We start from the raw sequence: 18,719 nt of genomic DNA, 5'->3' as shown, positions 1-18,719 counted from the left end.
CCCTCTCCTGGGCAGGTGTCCACAGGGTCCTCGTCCCAGACCCCTCTCCGGGGCAGGTGTCCACAGGGTCCTCGTCCCATCCCCAGACCCCTCTCCTGGGCAGGTGTCCACAGGGTCCTCGTCCCATCTCCAGACCCCTCTCCGGGGCAGGTGTCCACAGGGTCCTCATCCATCCCCAGACCCCTCTCCTGGGCAGGTGTCCACAGGGGCCTTGTTCCATCCCCAGACCCCTCTCCTGGGCAGGTGTCCACAGGGTCCTCGTCCCATCCCCAGACCCCTCTCCTGGGCAGGTGTCCACAGGGGCCTTGTTCCATCCCCAGACCCCTCTCCTGGGCAGGTGTCCACAGGGTCCTCGTCCCATCCCCAGACCCCTCTCCTGGGCAGGTGTCCACAGGGTCCTCGTCCCATCCCCAGACCCCTCTCCTGGGCAGGTGTCCTCAGGGTCCTCGTCCCATCCCCAGACCCCTCTCCTGGGCAGGTGTCCACAGGGTCCTCGTCCCATCCCCAGACCCCTCTCCGGGGCAGGTGTCCACAGGGTCCTCGTCCCATCACCAGACCCCTCTCCTGGGCAGGTGTCCTCAGGGTCCTCGTCCCACCCCCAGACCCCTCCCCTGGGCAGGTGTCCACGGGGTCCCATCCCAGACCCCTCTCCTGGGCAGGTGTCCACAGGGTCCTCGTCCCATCCCCAGACCCCTCTCCTGGGCAGGTGTCCACAGGGTCCTCGTCCCATCCCCAGACCCCTCTCCGGGGCAGGTGTCCACAGGGTCCTCGTCCCATCACCAGACCCCTCTCCTGGGCAGGTGTCCTCAGGGTCCTCGTCCCACCCCCAGACCCCTCCCCTGGGCAGGTGTCCACGGGGTCCTCGTCCCATCACCAGACCCCTCTCCTGGGCAGGTGTCCTCAGGGTCCTCGTCCCATCCCCAGACCCCTCTCCTGGGCAGGTGTCCGCATGGTCCTCGTCCCATCACCAGACCCCTCTCCTGGGCAGGTGTCCACAGGGTCCTCGTCCCATCCCCAGACCCCTCTCCTGGGCAGGTGTCCACAGGGTCCTCGTCCCACCCCCAGACCCCTCCCCTGGGCAGGTGTCCACGGGGTCCTCGTCCCACCCCCAGACCCCTCTCCTGGGCAGGTGTCCACAGGGTCCTCGTCCCATCCCCAGACCCATCTCCTGGGCAGGTGTCCACAGGGGCCTCGTCCCAGACCCCTCTCCTGGGCAGGTGTCCACGGGGTCCTCGTCCCATCCCCAGACCCCTCTCCTGGGCAGGTGTCCACAGGGTCCTCGTCCCATCCCCAGACCCCTCTCCTGGGCAGGTGTCCACAGGGTCCTCGTCCCATCCCCAGACCCCTCTCCCGGGCAGGTGTCCACAGGGTCCTCGTCCCATCCCCAGACCCCTCTCCTGGGCAGGTGTCCTCAGGGTCCTCGTCCCATCCCCAGACCCCTCTCCTGGGCAGGTGTCCTCAGGGTCCTCGTCCCATCCCCAGACCCCTCTCCTGGGCAGGTGTCCACAGGGGCCTCGTCCCATCCCAGACCCCTCTCCTGGGCAGGTGTCCTCAGGGTCCTCGTCCCACCCCCAGACCCCTCTCCTGGGCAGGTGTCCTCAGGGTCCTCGTCCCATCCCCAGTCCCCTCTCCTGGGCAGGTGTCCACAGGGGCCTCGTCCCATCCCAGACCCCTCTCCTGGGCAGGTGTCCTCAGGGTCCTCGTCCCATCCCCAGACCCCTCTCCTGGGCAGGTGTCCACAGGGCCCTCGTCCCATCCCCAAACCCCTCTCCTGGGCAGGTGTCCACAGGGGCCTCGTCCCATCCCAGACCCCTCTCCCGGGCAGGTGTCCTCAGGGTCCTCGTCCCATCCCCAGACCCCTCTCCGGGGCAGGTGTCCTCAGGGTCCTCGTCCCATCCCAGACCCCTCTCCTGGGCAGGTGTCCACAGGGGCCTCGACCCATCCCCAGACCCCTCTCCTGGGCAGGTGTCCACAGGGTCCTCGTCCCACCCCCAGACCCCTCTCCTGGGCAGGTGTCCACAGGGGCCTCGTCCCAGACCCCTCTCCTGGGCAGGTGTCCACAGGGTCCTCGTCCCATCCCAGACCCCTCTCCTGGGCAGGTGTCCACAGGGGCCTCGACCCATCCCCAGACCCCTCTCCTGGGCAGGTGTCCACAGGGTCCTCGTCCCATCCCCAGACCCCTCTCCTGGGCAGGTGTCCTCAGGGTCCTCGTCCCATCCCCAGACCCCTCTCCTGGGCAGGTGTCCACAGGGTCCTCGTCCCACCCCCAGACCCCTCTCCTGGGCAGGTGTCCACAGGGTCTTCGTCCCAGACCCCTCTCCGGGGCAGGTGTCCTCAGGGTCCTCGTCCCATCCCCAGACCCCTCTCCTGGGCAGGTGTCCACAGGGGCCTCGTCCCATCCCCAGACCCCTCTCCTGGGCAGGTGTCCACAGGGTCCTCGTCCCATCCCCAGACCCCTCTCCAGGGCAGGTGTCCTCAGGGTCCTCGTCCCATCCCCAGACCCCTCTCCTGGGCAGGTGTCCACAGGGTCCTCATCCATCCCCAGACCCCTCTCCTGGGCAGGTGTCCACAGGGTCCTCGTCCCATCCCCAGACCCCTCTCCTGGGCAGGTGTCCACAGGGTCCTCGTCCCATCCCCAGACCCCTCTCCTGGGCAGGTGTCCACAGGGGCCTCGTCCCATCCCCAGACCCCTCTCCTTGGCAGGTGTCCACGGGGTCCTCGTCCCATCCCCAGACCCCTATCCTGGGCAGGTGTCCACAGGGTCCTCGTCCCATCCACAGACCCCTCTCCTGGGCAGGTGTCCACAGGGGCCTCGTCCCATCCCCAGACCCCTATCCTGGGCAGGTGTCCACAGGGTCCTCGTCCCATCCCCAGACCCCTCTCCTGGGCAGGTGTCCACAGGGTCCTCGTCCCAGACCCCTCTCCTGGGCAGGTGTCCACAGGGTCCTCGTCCCATCCCCAGACCCCTCTCCTGGGCAGGTGTCCACAGGGTCCTCGTCCCATCCCCAGACCCCTCTCCTGGGCAGGTGTCCACAGGGTCCTCGTCCCATCCCCAGACCCCTCTCCGGGGCAGGTGTCCACGGGGTCCTCGTCCCATCACCAGACCCCTCTCCAGGGCAGGTGTCCACAGGGGCCTCGTCCCATCCCCAGACCCCTCTCCTGGGCAGGTGTCCACAGGGTCCTCGTCCCATCCCCAGACCCCTCTCCTGGGCAGGTGTCCACGGGGTCCCATCCCCAGACCCCTCTCCTGGGCAGGTGTCCACAGGGTCCTCGTCCCATCCCCAGACCCCTCTCCTGGGCAGGTGTCCACAGGGTCCTCGTCCCACCCCCAGACCCCTCTCCTGGGCAGGTGTCCACAGGGTCCTCGTCCCATCCCCAGACCCCTCTCCTGGGCAGGTGTCCACGGGGTCCCATCCCCAGACCCCTCTCCTGGGCAGGTGTCCACGGGGTCCTCGTCCCATCCCCAGACCCCTCTCCGGGGCAGGTGTCCACGGGGTCCTCGTCCCATCACCAGACCCCTCTCCAGGGCAGGTGTCCACAGGGGCCTCGTCCCATCCCCAGACCCCTCTCCTGGGCAGGTGTCCACAGGGTCCTCGTCCCATCCCCAGACCCCTCTCCTGGGCAGGTGTCCACGGGGTCCCATCCCCAGACCCCTCTCCTGGGCAGGTGTCCACAGGGTCCTCGTCCCATCCCCAGACCCCTCTCCTGGGCAGGTGTCCACAGGGTCCTCGTCCCACCCCCAGACCCCTCTCCTGGGCAGGTGTCCACGGGGTCCTCGTCCCATCCCCAGACCCCTCTCCCGGGCAGGTGTCCTCAGGGTCCTCGTCCCCAGACCCCTCTCCTGGGCAGGTGTCCACAGGGTCCTCGTCCCATCCCCAGACCCCTCTCCTGGGCAGGTGTCCACAGGGTCCTCGTCCCATCCCCAGACCCCTCTCCTGGGCAGGTGTCCACAGGGTCCTCGTCCCATCCCCAGACCCCTCTCCTGGGCAGGTGTCCACAGGGTCCTCGTCCCAGACCCCTCTCCTGGGCAGGTGTCCACGGGGTCCTCGTCCCATCCCCAGACCCCTCTCCTGGGCAGGTGTCCACGGGGTCCTTGTCCCATCCCCAGACCCCTCTCCTGGGCAGGTGTCCACAGGGTCGTCGTCCCATCCCCAGACCCCTCTCCTGGGCAGGTGTCCACAGGGTCGTCGTCCCATCCCCAGACCCCTCTCCTGGGCAGGTGTCCACAGGGTCCTCGTCCCATCCCCAGACCCCTCTCCTGGGCAGGTGTCCCAAGGGTCCTCGTCCCATCCCCAGACCCCTCTCCTGGGCAGGTGTCCACGGGGTCCTCGTCCCATCCCCAGACCCCTCTCCTGGGCAGGTGTCCACAGGGTCCTCGTCCCATCCCCAGACCCCTCTCCTGGGCAGGTGTCCACAGGGGCCTCGTCCCATCCCCAGACCCCTCTCCTGGGCAGGTGTCCACAGTGGCCTCGTCCCATCCCCAGACCCCTCTCCTGGGCAGGTGTCCACAGGGTCCTCGTCCCATCCCCAGACCCCTCTCCTGGGCAGGTGTCCAAAGGGTCCTCGTCCCATCCCCAGACCCCTCTCCGGGGCAGGTGTCCACAGGGTCCTCGTCCCATCCCCAGACCCCTCTCCGGGGCAGGTGTCCACAGGGTCCTCGTCCCATCCCCAGACCCCTCTCCTGGGCAGGTGTCCACAGGGTCCTCGTCCCATCCCCAGACCTCTCTCCGGGGCAGGTGTCCCAAGGGTCCTCGTCCGATCCCCAGACCCCTCTCCGGGGCAGGTGTCCACAGGGTCCTCGTCCCATCCCCAGACCCCTCTCCTGGGCAGGTGTCCACAGGGTCCTCGTCCCATCCCCAGACCCCTCTCCTGGGCAGGTGTCCACGGGGTCCTCGTCCCATCCCCAGACCCCTCTCCGGGGCAGGTGTCCACAGGGTCCTCGTCCCACCCCCAGACCCCTCTCCTGGGCAGGTGTCCACAGGGGCCTCGTCCCAGACCCCTCTCCTGGGTAGGTGTCCACAGGGTCCTCGTCCCAGACCCCTCTCCTGGGCAGGTGTCCACGGGGTCCTCGTCCCATCCCCAGACCCCTCCCCTGAGCAGGTATCCACAGGGTCCTCGTCCCATCCCCAGACCCCTCTCCTGGGCAGGTGTCCTCAGGGTCCTCGTCCCATCCCCAGACCCCTCTCCTGAGCAGGTGTCCACAGGGTCCTCGTCCCATCCCCAGACCCCTCTCCTGGGCAGGTATCCACAGGGTCCTCGTCCCATCCCCAGACCCCTCTCCTGGGCAGGTGTCCTCAGGGTCCTCGTCCCATCCCCAGACCCCTCTCCTGGGCAGGTGTCCACAGGGGCCTCGTCCCATCCCAGACCCCTCTCCTGGGCAGGTGTCCTCAGGGTCCTCGTCCCATCCCCAGACCCCTCTCCTGGGCAGGTGTCCACAGGGGCCTCGTCCCATCCCCAGACCCCTCTCCTGGGCAGGTGTCCTCAGGGTCCTCGTCCTATCCCCAGACCCCTCTCCTGGGCAGGTGTCCACAGGGTCCTCGTCCCATCCGCAGACCCCTCTCCTGGGCAGGTGTCCACAGGGTCCTCGTCCCATCCCCAGACCCCTCTCCTGGGCAGGTGTCCACAGGGTCCTCGTCCCATCCCCAGACCCCTCTCCTGGGCAGGTGTCCACAGGGGCCTCGTCCCATCCCCAGACCCCTCTCCTGGGCAGGTGTCCTCAGGGTCCTCGTCCCATCCCCAGACCCCTCTCCTGGGCAGGTGTCCACCGGGTCCTCGTCCCATCCCCAGACCCCTCTCCTGGGCAGGTGTCCACAGGGTCCTCGTCCCATCCCCAGACCCCTCTCCTGGGCAGGTGTCCACAGGGGCCTCGTCCCATCCCCAGACCCCTCTCCTGGGCAGGTGTCCTCAGGGTCCTCGTCCTATCCCCAGACCCCTCTCCTGGGCAGGTGTCCACAGGGTCCTCGTCCCATCCGCAGACCCCTCTCCTGGGCAGGTGTCCACAGGGTCCTCGTCCCATCCCCAGACCCCTCTCCTGGGCAGGTGTCCACAGGGTCCTCGTCCCATCCCCAGACCCCTCTCCTGGGCAGGTGTCCACAGGGGCCTCGTCCCATCCCCAGACCCCTCTCCTGGGCAGGTGTCCTCAGGGTCCTCGTCCCATCCCCAGACCCCTCTCCTGGGCAGGTGTCCACCGGGTCCTCGTCCCATCCCCAGACCCCTCTCCTGGGCAGGTGTCCACAGGGTCCTCGTCCCATCCCCAGACCCCTCTCCTGGGCAGGTGTCCACAGGGTCCTCGTCCCATCCCCAGACCCCTCTCCTGGGCAGGTGTCCACAGGGTCCCATCCCCAGACCCCTCTCCTGGGCAGGTGTCCACAGGGGCCTCGTTCCATCCCCAGACCCCTCTCCTGGGCAGGTGTCCACAGGGTCCTCGTCCCATCCGCAGACCCCTCTCCTGGGCAGGTGTCCACAGGGGCCTCGTTCCATCCCCAGACCCCTCTCCTGGGCAGGTGTCCACAGGGTCCTCGTCCCATCCGCAGACCCCTCTCCTGGGCAGGTGTCCACAGGGTCCTCGTCCCATCCCCAGACCCCTCTCCTGGGCAGGTGTCCACAGGGTCCTCGTCCCATCCCCAGACCCCTCTCCTGGGCAGGTGTCCACAGGGTCCTCGTCCCATCCCCAGACCCCTCTCCTGGGCAGGTGTCCTCAGGGTCCTCGTCCCATCCCCAGACCCCTCTCCTGGGCAGGTGTCCACAGGGTCCTCATCCCATCCCCAGACCCCTCTCCTGGGCAGGTGTCCTCAGGGTCCTCGTCCCATCCCCAGACCCCTCTCCTGGGCAGGTGTCCTCAGGGTCCTCGTCCCATCCCCAGACCCCTCTCCTGGGCAGGTGTCCACAGGGGCCTCGTCCCATCCCCAGACCCCTCTCCTGGGCAGGTGTCCACAGGGTCCTCGTCCCATCCCCAGACCCCTCTCCTGGGCAGGTGTCCACAGGGGCCTCGTCCCATCCCCAGACCCCTCTCCTGGGCAGGTGTCCACAGCGGCCTCGTCCCATCCCCAGACCCCTCTCCTGGGCAGGTGTCCACAGGGTCCTCGTCCCATCCCCAGACCCCTCTCCTTGGCAGGTGTCCAAAGGGTCCTCGTCCCATCCCCAGACCCCTCTCCGGGGCAGGTGTCCACAGGGTCCTCGTCCCATCCCCAGACCCCTCTCCGGGGCAGGTGTCCACAGGGTCCTCGTCCCATCCCCAGACCCCTCTCCTGGGCAGGTGTCCACAGGGTCCTCGTCCCATCCCCAGACCTCTCTCCGGGGCAGGTGTCCCAAGGGTCCTCGTCCGATCCCCAGACCCCTCTCCGGGGCAGGTGTCCACAGGGTCCTCGTCCCATCCCCAGACCCCTCTCCTGGGCAGGTGTCCACAGGGTCCTCGTCCCATCCCCAGACCCCTCTCCTGGGCAGGTGTCCACGGGGTCCTCGTCCCATCCCCAGACCCCTCTCCGGGGCAGGTGTCCACAGGGTCCTCGTCCCACCCCCAGACCCCTCTCCTGGGCAGGTGTCCACAGGGGCCTCGTCCCAGACCCCTCTCCTGGGTAGGTGTCCACAGGGTCCTCGTCCCAGACCCCTCCCCTGAGCAGGTATCCACAGGGTCCTCGTCCCATCCCCAGACCCCTCTCCTGGGCAGGTGTCCTCAGGGTCCTCGTCCCATCCCCAGACCCCTCTCCTGGGCAGGTGTCCACAGGGTCCTCGTCCCATCCCCAGACCCCTCTCCTGGGCAGGTATCCACAGGGTCCTCGTCCCATCCCCAGACCCCTCTCCTGGGCAGGTGTCCTCAGGGTCCTCGTCCCATCCCCAGACCCCTCTCCTGGGCAGGTGTCCACAGGGGCCTCGTCCCATCCCAGACCCCTCTCCTGGGCTGGTGTCCTCAGGGTCCTCGTCCCATCCCCAGACCCCTCTCCTGGGCAGGTGTCCACAGGGGCCTCGTCCCATCCCCAGACCCCTCTCCTGGGCAGGTGTCCTCAGGGTCCTCGTCCTATCCCCAGACCCCTCTCCTGGGCAGGTGTCCACAGGGTCCTCGTCCCATCCGCAGACCCCTCTCCTGGGCAGGTGTCCACAGGGGCCTCGTCCCACCCCCAGACCCCTCTCCTGGGCAGGGGTCCGCAGGGTCCTCGTCCCACCCCCAGACCCCTCTCCTGGGCAGGTGTCCACGGGGTCCTCGTCCCATCCCCAGACCCCTCTCCTGGGCAGGGGTCCACAGGGTCCTCGTCCCATCCCCAGACCCCTCTCCTGGGCAGGTGTCCACAGGGTCCTCGTCCCATCCCCAGACCCCTCTCCTGGGCAGGGGTCCGCAGGGTCCTCGTCCCACCCCCAGACCCCTCTCCTGGGCAGGTGTCCACGGGGTCCTCGTCCCATCCCCAGACCCCTCTCCGGGGCAGGTGTCCACGGGGTCCTCGTCCCATCCCCAGACCCCTCTCCTGGGCAGGTGTCCACGGGGTCCTCGTCCCATCCCCAGACCCCTCTCCTGGGCAGGTGTCCACAGGGTCCTCGTCCCATCCCCAGACCCCTCTCCTGGGCAGGTGTCCACAGGGGCCTCGTCCCATCCCCAGACCCCTCTCCTGGGCAGGTGTCCTCAGGGTCCTCGTCCCATCCCCAGACCCCTCTCCTGGGCAGGTGTCCACCGGGTCCTCGTCCCATCCCCAGACCCCTCTCCTGGGCAGGTGTCCACAGGGTCCTCGTCCCATCCCCAGACCCCTCTCCTGGGCAGGTGTCCACAGGGTCCTCGTCCCATCCCCAGACCCCTCTCCTGGGCAGGTGTCCACAGGGTCCCATCCCCAGACCCCTCTCCTGGGCAGGTGTCCACAGGGGCCTCGTTCCATCCCCAGACCCCTCTCCTGGGCAGGTGTCCACAGGGTCCTCGTCCCATCCGCAGACCCCTCTCCTGGGCAGGTGTCCACAGGGTCCTCGTCCCATCCCCAGACCCCTCTCCTGGGCAGGTGTCCACAGGGTCCTCGTCCCATCCCCAGACCACTCTCCTGGGCAGGTGTCCACAGGGTCCTCGTCCCATCCCCAGACCCCTCTCCTGGGCAGGTGTCCTCAGGGTCCTCGTCCCATCCCCAGACCCCTCTCCTGGGCAGGTGTCCACAGGGTCCTCGTCCCATCCCCAGACCCCTCTCCTGGGCAGGTGTCCTCAGGGTCCTCGTCCCATCCCCAGACCCCTCTCCTGGGCAGGTGTCCTCAGGGTCCTCGTCCCATCCCCAGACCCCTCTCCTGGGCAGGTGTCCACAGGGGCCTCGTCCCATCCCCAGACCCCTCTCCTGGGCAGGTGTCCACAGGGTCCTCGTCCCATCCCCAGACCCCTCTCCGGGGCAGGTGTCCACAGGGTCCTCAGCCAAGATGTAAAAAGGGCCAGAACGTTTTACACTTTTTTTTTTTACCCTGAACCCAATGCTGAAGGGGTTAAGGTTTGGCATTCATCAATGAAAGGAAATGACATCATCACTGGACTCCAGAAAACACATCTGGAAGACAGAGGTCACATCAGTCTTGGGATTACACGATTCCCTTAGACTGTCCTCTTCCAACACAAAACATAATAGGGCCGCCCTATCATTCTATAAGACACTGAACATTAGGGGCTAGAAGAATAAAAAGATATTGAACCAACATGAACAGCCGGGACTAGTGCCACGAAGTCTCCGTCTGGCGTGTCTTGAAAGTTGTCCTCAACATGTGTCCATGTTCGTCTCATCAGAAGCGCCGACGGTAACTTGTGTCTCTAGAGTGGCGGTGGGTACAGGGGGAGGGTGCCCATGTGTGGGTGAAGCTAACCTGGCATCAGGAGTGAAGGTTGAGTCCCTGCCCAGCTGAGTGATGCTCATGTGTCGGGGGTCCCTCACCTGCCGTCCCCAGGCCGCGCTCCCTCCTCTGTGCGCATCTCTGGACGGGGCCCCGCACTCCCTCTGCCCATCCTCCGGCCTGGCCTCTCTGCGGGGATGAGAGGGGCCTGGAAGCAGCGGGGCTCAGGGGGCCTCTCTCCTCGGAGGGGCCCCTCGTCTCCTCGTGCGCACGGATGGAGCAGGGTTTGGCCCCACGGGCGGGGCCCTTTATATCCCAGAGGTTCCAGAATGTTCTGGGGTGTTCCGGGGCCTGGAGAGGGCGGGGCTCACAGACTCTCCCAGCACACAGGGGGGGAGCCCGTGGCTGACGGCCCCGTGGAGCTGCAGGTGTTGGAAGTTTGACGGCGACTGCAAGGACTTTACCATCGGCCCAGAATGGACAGTTCCATACATTAGGACCCACGCGTCACCAGCTCTGAGCTCAGCTCTGCACGTGTCACTGTCTGCAGGAACTTTCATTAACAGCAGGAAATCCAATGACTGACCCTCCCTGGGGACGCAGCTTTACATACCCCCTGCGTATCAAATCCTTCATGGGTTTTTCTAAACTCGCTTTTCGTTTTTTTGCCCCAGTTACTTACGTCCTGCACATTGTAGCATCTCTGCATTTTAACACCCCTTTTAGAGTTTTATCTATTTTACTATTACTTTTTTTCTAATTTATATTTACTTGCTCGTTTTTTTTGTAAAGGATTTTAAGTCATCACACAATAAAGAGATTCCATTCATTAACAAGCATTTACAATGCAACGGTTTCGCCTTTGTAAAAGTTAGAGCTATTGGCATTGTAAATGACAATTTTTTTATTTATGTGTTTTGTTTTTGAAAACTGATAAATAAATGGCAGTCATTTACAATGCCAATAGCTATTGCAATAGCGAGACCTATTGCATTTGCACACACACGCACACACACAGAGCCACACACACACACACACACAGAGCCACTCCCACACACACAGAGCCACCCACACACACACAGAGCCACCCACACACACACAGAGCCACCCCCACACACAGAGCCACACACACACAGAGCCACCCCCACACACACACAGAGCCACCCCCACACACAGAGCCACCCACACACACACAGAGCCACCCCCACACACAGAGCCACCCACACACACACAGCCACCCACACACACACAGAGCCCCCCACACACACAGAGCCCCAACACACACAGAGCCCAACACACACACACAGAGCCACACACACACACACACACACACAGAGAGCCACACACTCACAGCCACACACACACACACAGAGCCACCCCCACACACACACAGCCACCCCCACACACAGAGAGCCACACACACAGAGCCCCCCACACACACAGAGCCCCAACACACACAGAGCCCAACACACACACACAGAGCCACACACACACACACACACACAGAGAGCCACACACTCACAGCCACACACACACACACAGAGCCACCCCCACACACACACAGCCACCCCCACACACAGAGAGCCACACACACAGCCACCCACACACACATAGCCACCTACAAAATAAGCTAGCCACACAGAGCCCCAACACACACAGAGCCCCAACACACACAGAGCCCCAACACACACAGAGCCCCACACACACAGAGCCCCACACACACAGAGCCCCACACACACAGTACAGAAAAAAAGTTGAGGACTGTGCACCAACGCTCTGTAATGAGTACACATTTGCAGGCAGCTGCACACTGTAAAGAATGCATGCTTATTTTGTACATATATATTCAACCTAGCTCGTTCACATATTGCAAGCACTCTGCTATGTCACCTATACTGAGCCGACCTATGTCACCAAAATACACTGCAAGCACCCACCTATGTAGCCTATGATGTGCAGTTCAACTACCATACCCTACACACGAAGCTTTATACCAAAACACACTGCATGCCCAGGCCCGTCACCCACGATACACAGTGCAAAATCAGCTCCACCAGCTGGAAAACAAAAACCTAGCTGCCAACCACAATACTTTTCTGAGCCCGCTGACATCTGTGTCATACTGAGCACTCAGCTTACAGCCACAGGGCATTACGCACATCAACCTAGAGTGGGTAAAATACGATATTACACCGCCCAATGGGGCACACACGGGTTTATTCTCAACTGGCATTCACCGTGGCCCTGTGGGCACAGGGGTGCCAGGTTTGGCACGGCAGCCAGGCATGTGTACATGTGCACACAGTAATAGACCTGCACCGAACATGGAGCCAATAGGAAGTTTGTTTTTAGTTTCAGCGTCAGCCAAGACTTTTCCGTTTAGCTAACATTACATGTGTGGCATACTTCCTTATATGGTCTTTCACCCAACCCTCTTCATCCATTGGTCTGTTATTGTTGTCATTCAGATATTGCTTCCTCCCATTGGCTCATTTCAATGTGAGTGACAGCATTCAACCTCCAACAGCAGCACATCCATACACAAAGTGATTTTTTTGAGTTCAGACCTTTTTTTTTGGGAAAGGGCCCGGCAGCTTTCACAATAATACAGATTTACAAAACCACTGGCAAAACCAAGCAGGTATCGTCAAAGCCTGGCAGGCAGGCCGGACCTATTGGCTTTGCCTGTGCTTGTTTATTATTCACCCCTGGAGCAGGGGACTGGGTGCATCATGCATGCACTGTTCACGGGGGGAGTTTATACCGCAGATCACAGGTGCTTCCGGTGTGCCGCTGGCCTGGCGCGCTGCCACCCTGCCCACATAGGGGAGCCCCCCTTCCTTCGGGATAAGGGGGGGTGCATAAACATGTCTCACATGAGACGCATTACGTTTTAAGAAATGTAGTTAGTGAACATTTTACCAGGTTTCATTTTTCTCATTTTCATTAAAACATGTATTGCGAAGACATGCACAAGAAATACGTGCACTGGGTTTATAAATCACTTCAATCTGCCTCCCTCCCCCGACCCCCCTTTTCATGTGTAGTTGTGCCGCCTGCTATCTGAATGTTACAGTGCGCATTTTATAGCGCTTGTTCGCCGCCTCGTGGCGCTGCTTCCTGCACAGGAGGAGGCACCGGCCCTACAATACTCGTAACAAGAGTTTTTTTAAGCCAGTCAGAAAGTGGGCCATTACACGTAGGAAAAGGGGGGAACTACTCTGTTCACCATTGTTTGAGGAAACAAAACGTTTCTCTGGTGGAGGCTGCAATGTTGCCTTATTAACTCATATTTGGCTCACTGCGAAATACATTTGACAAAGGGCACACGTACTCCTGGTCCAACGGCATAATCTATTTTTAATTCATAAATACCATTTTCGAAGTTAGCAAATATTTGGGGGGCGAAAAGGGGGTGAGTAATGGGGTTCGGCGCCGCAAGACATTTGCCTTTATGACCCCAATTATAGCCACAATTTCTGCACTTTGTGCACTCCTCACATCTCACCTGGTTAAGTTCACACACTAAAAGCGCTGCGAGTCCGTACACGCGTTAGCAGGGGCTATAGACATGCAGACCGCAGGATATAAAACTCCAGCAAGGGATGCCCATTTGTTGAAGGTCCCTAAACTGCGCCCCGGTATTTCTGCAGACCGCCCTCCTAAGGGCACTCCAGACCTGCTCCCCGCCCGTGCAACACACTGCACTTCCCTCACGTAAGCATGCCCTACCTCCTACTGTGAGTGAGCTATTTCGGACATCTTGTCGAATCCTGGAAGCATCTCTGGGTGCTGGTGAAACACCATCCAGAAATTAGGCCTAGTGCGAGGCCGGCAACAGCACAGGGAGGGTGAAGCAGGCCCCCTGGGGCCGCCTCCGACTCTCAAACTGCACGAGCAGCACAGCCTCGCATGGGCGTTTGGCATCCCATTCCAGGGCCGCTCACCAGCCGGAGAGCTGTAGGCGAAGGAGAGGGGAGGCTGTTGCCTTAGATGTTAAACTCAGCCCCCTGGTCCCTTTCGCAGCCGGCAGCAGTATCCCAGGCCCTGAAGCTGCGTGTTCCTCCCTACTGATGTGCTGACGTGCCGACGTGCTGATCGAGGATGATCAAGGAATCCGAAACAAGCAGTCAAACATACATTCCAATCATTATTTTCAATATTAAGGAAAAGGTTCTCAAAAGCATTACTTACAGTAACTGGAGGTTCCTGACGAGAAAAGAGCATTACGTGAACCCACCCGCTCGCCCTAGCTCCTAGAAAAAAAAGGCGGCCGCAAACATCCGGCCCAAAAAAAAAAAGTAAACACCCACAATGGGCCCACCTCCGCATTACGTGTTAAAAGGTGCGGACAGGGAAAGAAATCGCCGGAACGCCCACGAATCGCCTCGGTAAATGACGGACAGATCTCTCTTCCAATGGCGAGCCTCCATTTATGGAGCTAGCCAATGGAAGAGAGAGGCGGAACTAAGGCCATACTGTTCTAACTGAAGATTTCGCCTGCGCGAACGCTGCTGCGCAGCGGACGCCAGGCGAAACCTAAAAAACGAGGCTCCAGCAGCGCAGCTTGCACCAAGGTCTCACTCTCACACCGATCATGACATGCACGTGCTTTAACCCCAGCAGCGCCAGTCCTGAGGCTGCCATTACCGTCCGCCCCTTTCCACGCCCGTCCGAGGGAGGCCCCCGCCTTCCCAACCCCATGCGATGGATGGGGTTGTATGCTGGGGTGATGTACTCGACACTGGGGGGTGGATGGGGTTGTACGCTGGGGTGATGTGCTCGATAGTGGAGGGTGGATGGGGTTGTATGCTGGGGTGATGTGCTCGATACTAGGGGGTGGATGGGGTTGTACGCTGGGGGATGTGCTCGATACTGGGGGGTGGATGGGGTTGCATGCTGGGGTGATGTGCTCGATACTGGGAATGGATGAGGTTGTATGCTGGCGGGATGTGCTTGATACTGGGGGATGGATGGGGTTGTATGCTGGGGTGATGTACTCGACACTGGGGGGTGGATGGGGTTGTACGCTGGGGTGATGTGCTCGATAGTGGAGGGTGGATGGGGTTGTATGCTGGGGTGATGTGCTCGATACTAGGGGGTGGATGGGGTTGTACGCTGGGGTGATGTGCTCGATACTGGGGATGGGTGGGGTTGTATGCTGGGGTGATGTGCTCGATATTGGGGGGTGGATGGGGTTGTATGCTGGGGTGATGTGCTCGAAACTGGGGGGTGGGTGGGGTTGTATGCTGGGGGTGATGTGCTTGATACTGGGGATGGGTGGGGTTGTATGCTGGGGTGATGTGCTCGATACTGGGGGATGGATGGGGTTGTATGCTGGGGTGATGTGCTCGATACTGGGGGTGGATGGGGTTGTATGCTGGGGTGATGTGCTCGAAACTGGGGATGGATGGGGTTGTATGCTGGGGTGATGTGCTCGATACTGGGGGATGGATGGGGTTGTATGCTGGGGTGATGTGCTCGATACTGGGGGTGGATGGGGTTGTATGCTGGGGTGATGTGCTTGATACTGGGGGATGGATGGGGTTGTATGCTGGGGTGATGTGCTCGATACTGGGGGTGGATGGGGTTGTATGCTGGGGTGATGTGCTCGATACTGGGGATTGATGGGGTTGTATGCTGGGTTGATGTGCTCGATACTGGGGATGGATGAGGTTGTATGCTGGGGTGATGTGCTCGATACTGGGGGATGGATGGGGTTGTATGCTGGGGTGATGTACTCGACACTGGGGGGTGGATGGGGTTGTACGCTGGGGTGATGTGCTCGATAGTGGAGGGTGGATGGGGTTGTATGCTGGGGTGATGTGCTCGATACTAGGGGGTGGATGGGGTTGTACGCTGGGGTGATGTGCTCGATACTGGAGATGGGTGGGGTTGTATGCTGGGGTGATGTGCTCGATATTGGGGGGTGGATGGGGTTGTATGCTGGGGTGATGTGCTCGAAACTGGGGGGTGGGTGGGGTTGTATGCTGGAGGGTGATGTGCTTGATACTGGGGATGGGTGGGGTTGTATGCTGGCCGGGGGGTGATGTGCTCGATACTGGGGGCGGATGGGGTTGTATGCTGGGGTGATGTGCTCGATACTGGGGGTGGATGGGGTTGTATGCTGGGGTGATGTGCTCGATACTGGGGATTGATGGGTTTGTATGCTGGGGTGATGTGCTCGATACTGGGGGGTGGATGGGGTTGTACGCTGGAGTGATGTGCTCAATACTGGGGGTGGATGGGGTTGTATGCTGGGGTGATGTGCTCGATACTGGGGGGTGGATGGGGTTGTATGCTGGGGTGATGTGCTCGATACTGGTGGGTGGATGGGGTTGTATGCTGGAGTGATGTGCTTGATACTGGGGATTGATGGGGTTGTATGCTGGGGTGATGTGCTCGATACTGGGGGATGGATGGGGTTGTACGCTGGGGTGATGTGCTCGATACTGGGGGGTGGATGGGGTTGTATGCTGGGGTGATGTGCTCGATACTGGGGGATGGATGGGGTTGTACGCTGGGGTGATGTGCTCGATACTGGGGGGTGGATGGGGTTGTATGCTGGGGTGATGTGCTCGATACTGGGGGGTGGATGGGGTTGTATGCTGGAGTGATGTGCTCGATACTGGGGATTGATGGGGTTGTATGCTGGGGTGATGTGCTTGATACTGGGGAAGGATGGGGTTGTATGCTGGGGTGATGTGCGCGATACTGGGGGTGAATGGGGTTGTATGCTGAGGTGATGTGCTCAATACTGGAGGGGGGTTGTTATTGGAGTCTCTGCCGATTCTCTGACCCCAAGCTCTGTTTGTAGGAACAAAATGACCGTGTTGCAAGGAAAAACGGTGGATTGGAATGTGACTTCGAGTGATTAACCAAAGCAAAGATACACTGAAGGAACACACACCTTAAACACTGTCCGAGGGGAGGCGCTCAGCGCTGATCACAGCCACCGCGGGGGGGGGGGCTCATTTTAATTGAGTGACTTTGGGGGGGGGGCTCATGTTAATTCAGTGACTTTGGGGGGTCATGTTCATTCAGTGACTTTGGGGGGGGCATGTTCATTCAGTGACTTTGGGGGTCATGTTCATTCAGTGAGTTTGGGGGGGCTCATGTTAATTCAGTGACTGTAACTTTGGGGGGTCATGTTCATTCAGTGAGTTTGGGGGGCCATGTTAATTCAGTGACTTTGGGGGGTCATGTTCATTCAGTGACTTTGGGGGTTATGTTAATTCAGTGACTTTGGGGGGTCATGTTCATTCAGTGACTTTGGGGGGCCATGTTCATTCAGTGACTTTGGGGGGGGCTCATTTTAATTCAGTGACTTTGGGGGGTCATGTTAATTCAGTGACTTTGGGGGGTCATGTTCATTCAGTGACTTTGGGGGGGGGCATGTTAATTCAGTGACTTTGGGGGGTCATGTTCATTCAGTGACTTTGGGGGGGCTCATGTTAATTCAGTGACTTTGGGGGGTCATGTTCATTCAGTGACTTTGGGGGGTCATGTTCATTCAGTGACTTTGGGGGGGCATGTTAATTCAGTGACTTTAGGGGGTCATGTTCATTCAGTGACTTTGGGGGGCTCATGTTAATTCAGTGACTTTGGGGGGTCATGTTCATTCAGTGAGTTTGGGGGGGCCATGTTAATTCAGTGACTTTGGGGGGTCATGTTCATTCAGTGACTTTGGGGGGTCATGTTCATTCAGTGACTTTGGGGGGCATATTAATTCAGTGACTTTGGGGGTCATGTTCATTCAGTGACTTTGGGGGTCATGTGAATTCAGTGACTTTGGGGGTCATGTTCATTCAGTGACTTTGGGGGTCATGTTAATTCAGTGACTTTGGGGGGGCTCATGTTCATTCAGTGACTTTGGGGGGGCCATGTTAATTCAGTGACTTTGGGGGTCATGTTCATTCAGTGACTTTGGGGGTCATGTTAATTCAGTGACTTTGGGGGGGCTCATGTTCATTCAGTGACTTTGGGGGGGCATATTAATTCAGTGACTTTGGGGGGTCATGTTCATTCAGTGACTTTGGTGGGGCTCATGTTCATTCAGTGACTTTGGGGGGGCCATGTTAATTCAGTGACTTTGGGGGGGTCATGTTCATTCAGTGACTTTGGGGGGGTCATGTTCATTCAGTGAGTTTGGGGGGCCATGTTAATTCAGTGACTTTGGGGGGTCATGTTCATTCAGTGACTTTGGGGGGGTCATGTTCATTCAGTGACTTTGGGGGGGTCATGTTCATTCAGTGAGTTTGGGGGGTCATGTTCATTCAGTGACTTTGGGGGTCATGTTAGTTCAGTGAGTTTGGGGGGGCTCATGTTCATTCAGTGACTTTGGGGGGTCATGTTCATTCAGTGACTTTGGGGGTCATGTTCATTCAGTGACTTTGGGGGGGCACCAGCCACGTAGCTTGGGGAGAGCGGGGGGGGGGGGGGGGGGCGCCCTGGGCGGCACTATTTTGAGGTGGCCATGCGGAACTGGAGGTCCGTTGCGGCCATGGCGGCCTTTATAATTATAATTTATTTGGGAACGAACAGTTGTCCCTAAATAAATAATAAAGGCGGCCGCAACGGACCTCCAGTGCCGGCCGCCCGTGGCCCGTCCAGGCATGATAGCACTGCCTTCACGCTAGATGTCAGCATGGTTACCTGCTTGCTATGCAGTCCGTCAGGATACATCAATGTTGCAGACGCAGATCTAATCATTGTGTCCGAGGCCTGCACCAGCCCCCGTAGCTGAGCTGGGGCAAGGCAAGCTGGCGACGAAGGAAGGGCAAATGAAAAGTGCGCACTGCTCGCTGCTAGAAATAAAACTGGCCGGCCACATTCTGCCCTGTCTTTGTGTTTGAGAACATTACGGCGTGAGTGAGACCCCCTGCTGCTGCTCGAAGACTTCCATAGTTGGCAAAGCAAAGGCTCAGGCCCATGGCTCAGGC

The sequence above is a fragment of the Lissotriton helveticus genome, chromosome 5_1 (assembly GCF_964261635.1).
Source record: "Lissotriton helveticus chromosome 5_1, aLisHel1.1, whole genome shotgun sequence".
NCBI classification, from domain to species: domain Eukaryota; kingdom Metazoa; phylum Chordata; class Amphibia; order Caudata; family Salamandridae; genus Lissotriton; species Lissotriton helveticus.
This window is presented reverse-complemented; position numbering follows the sequence as displayed.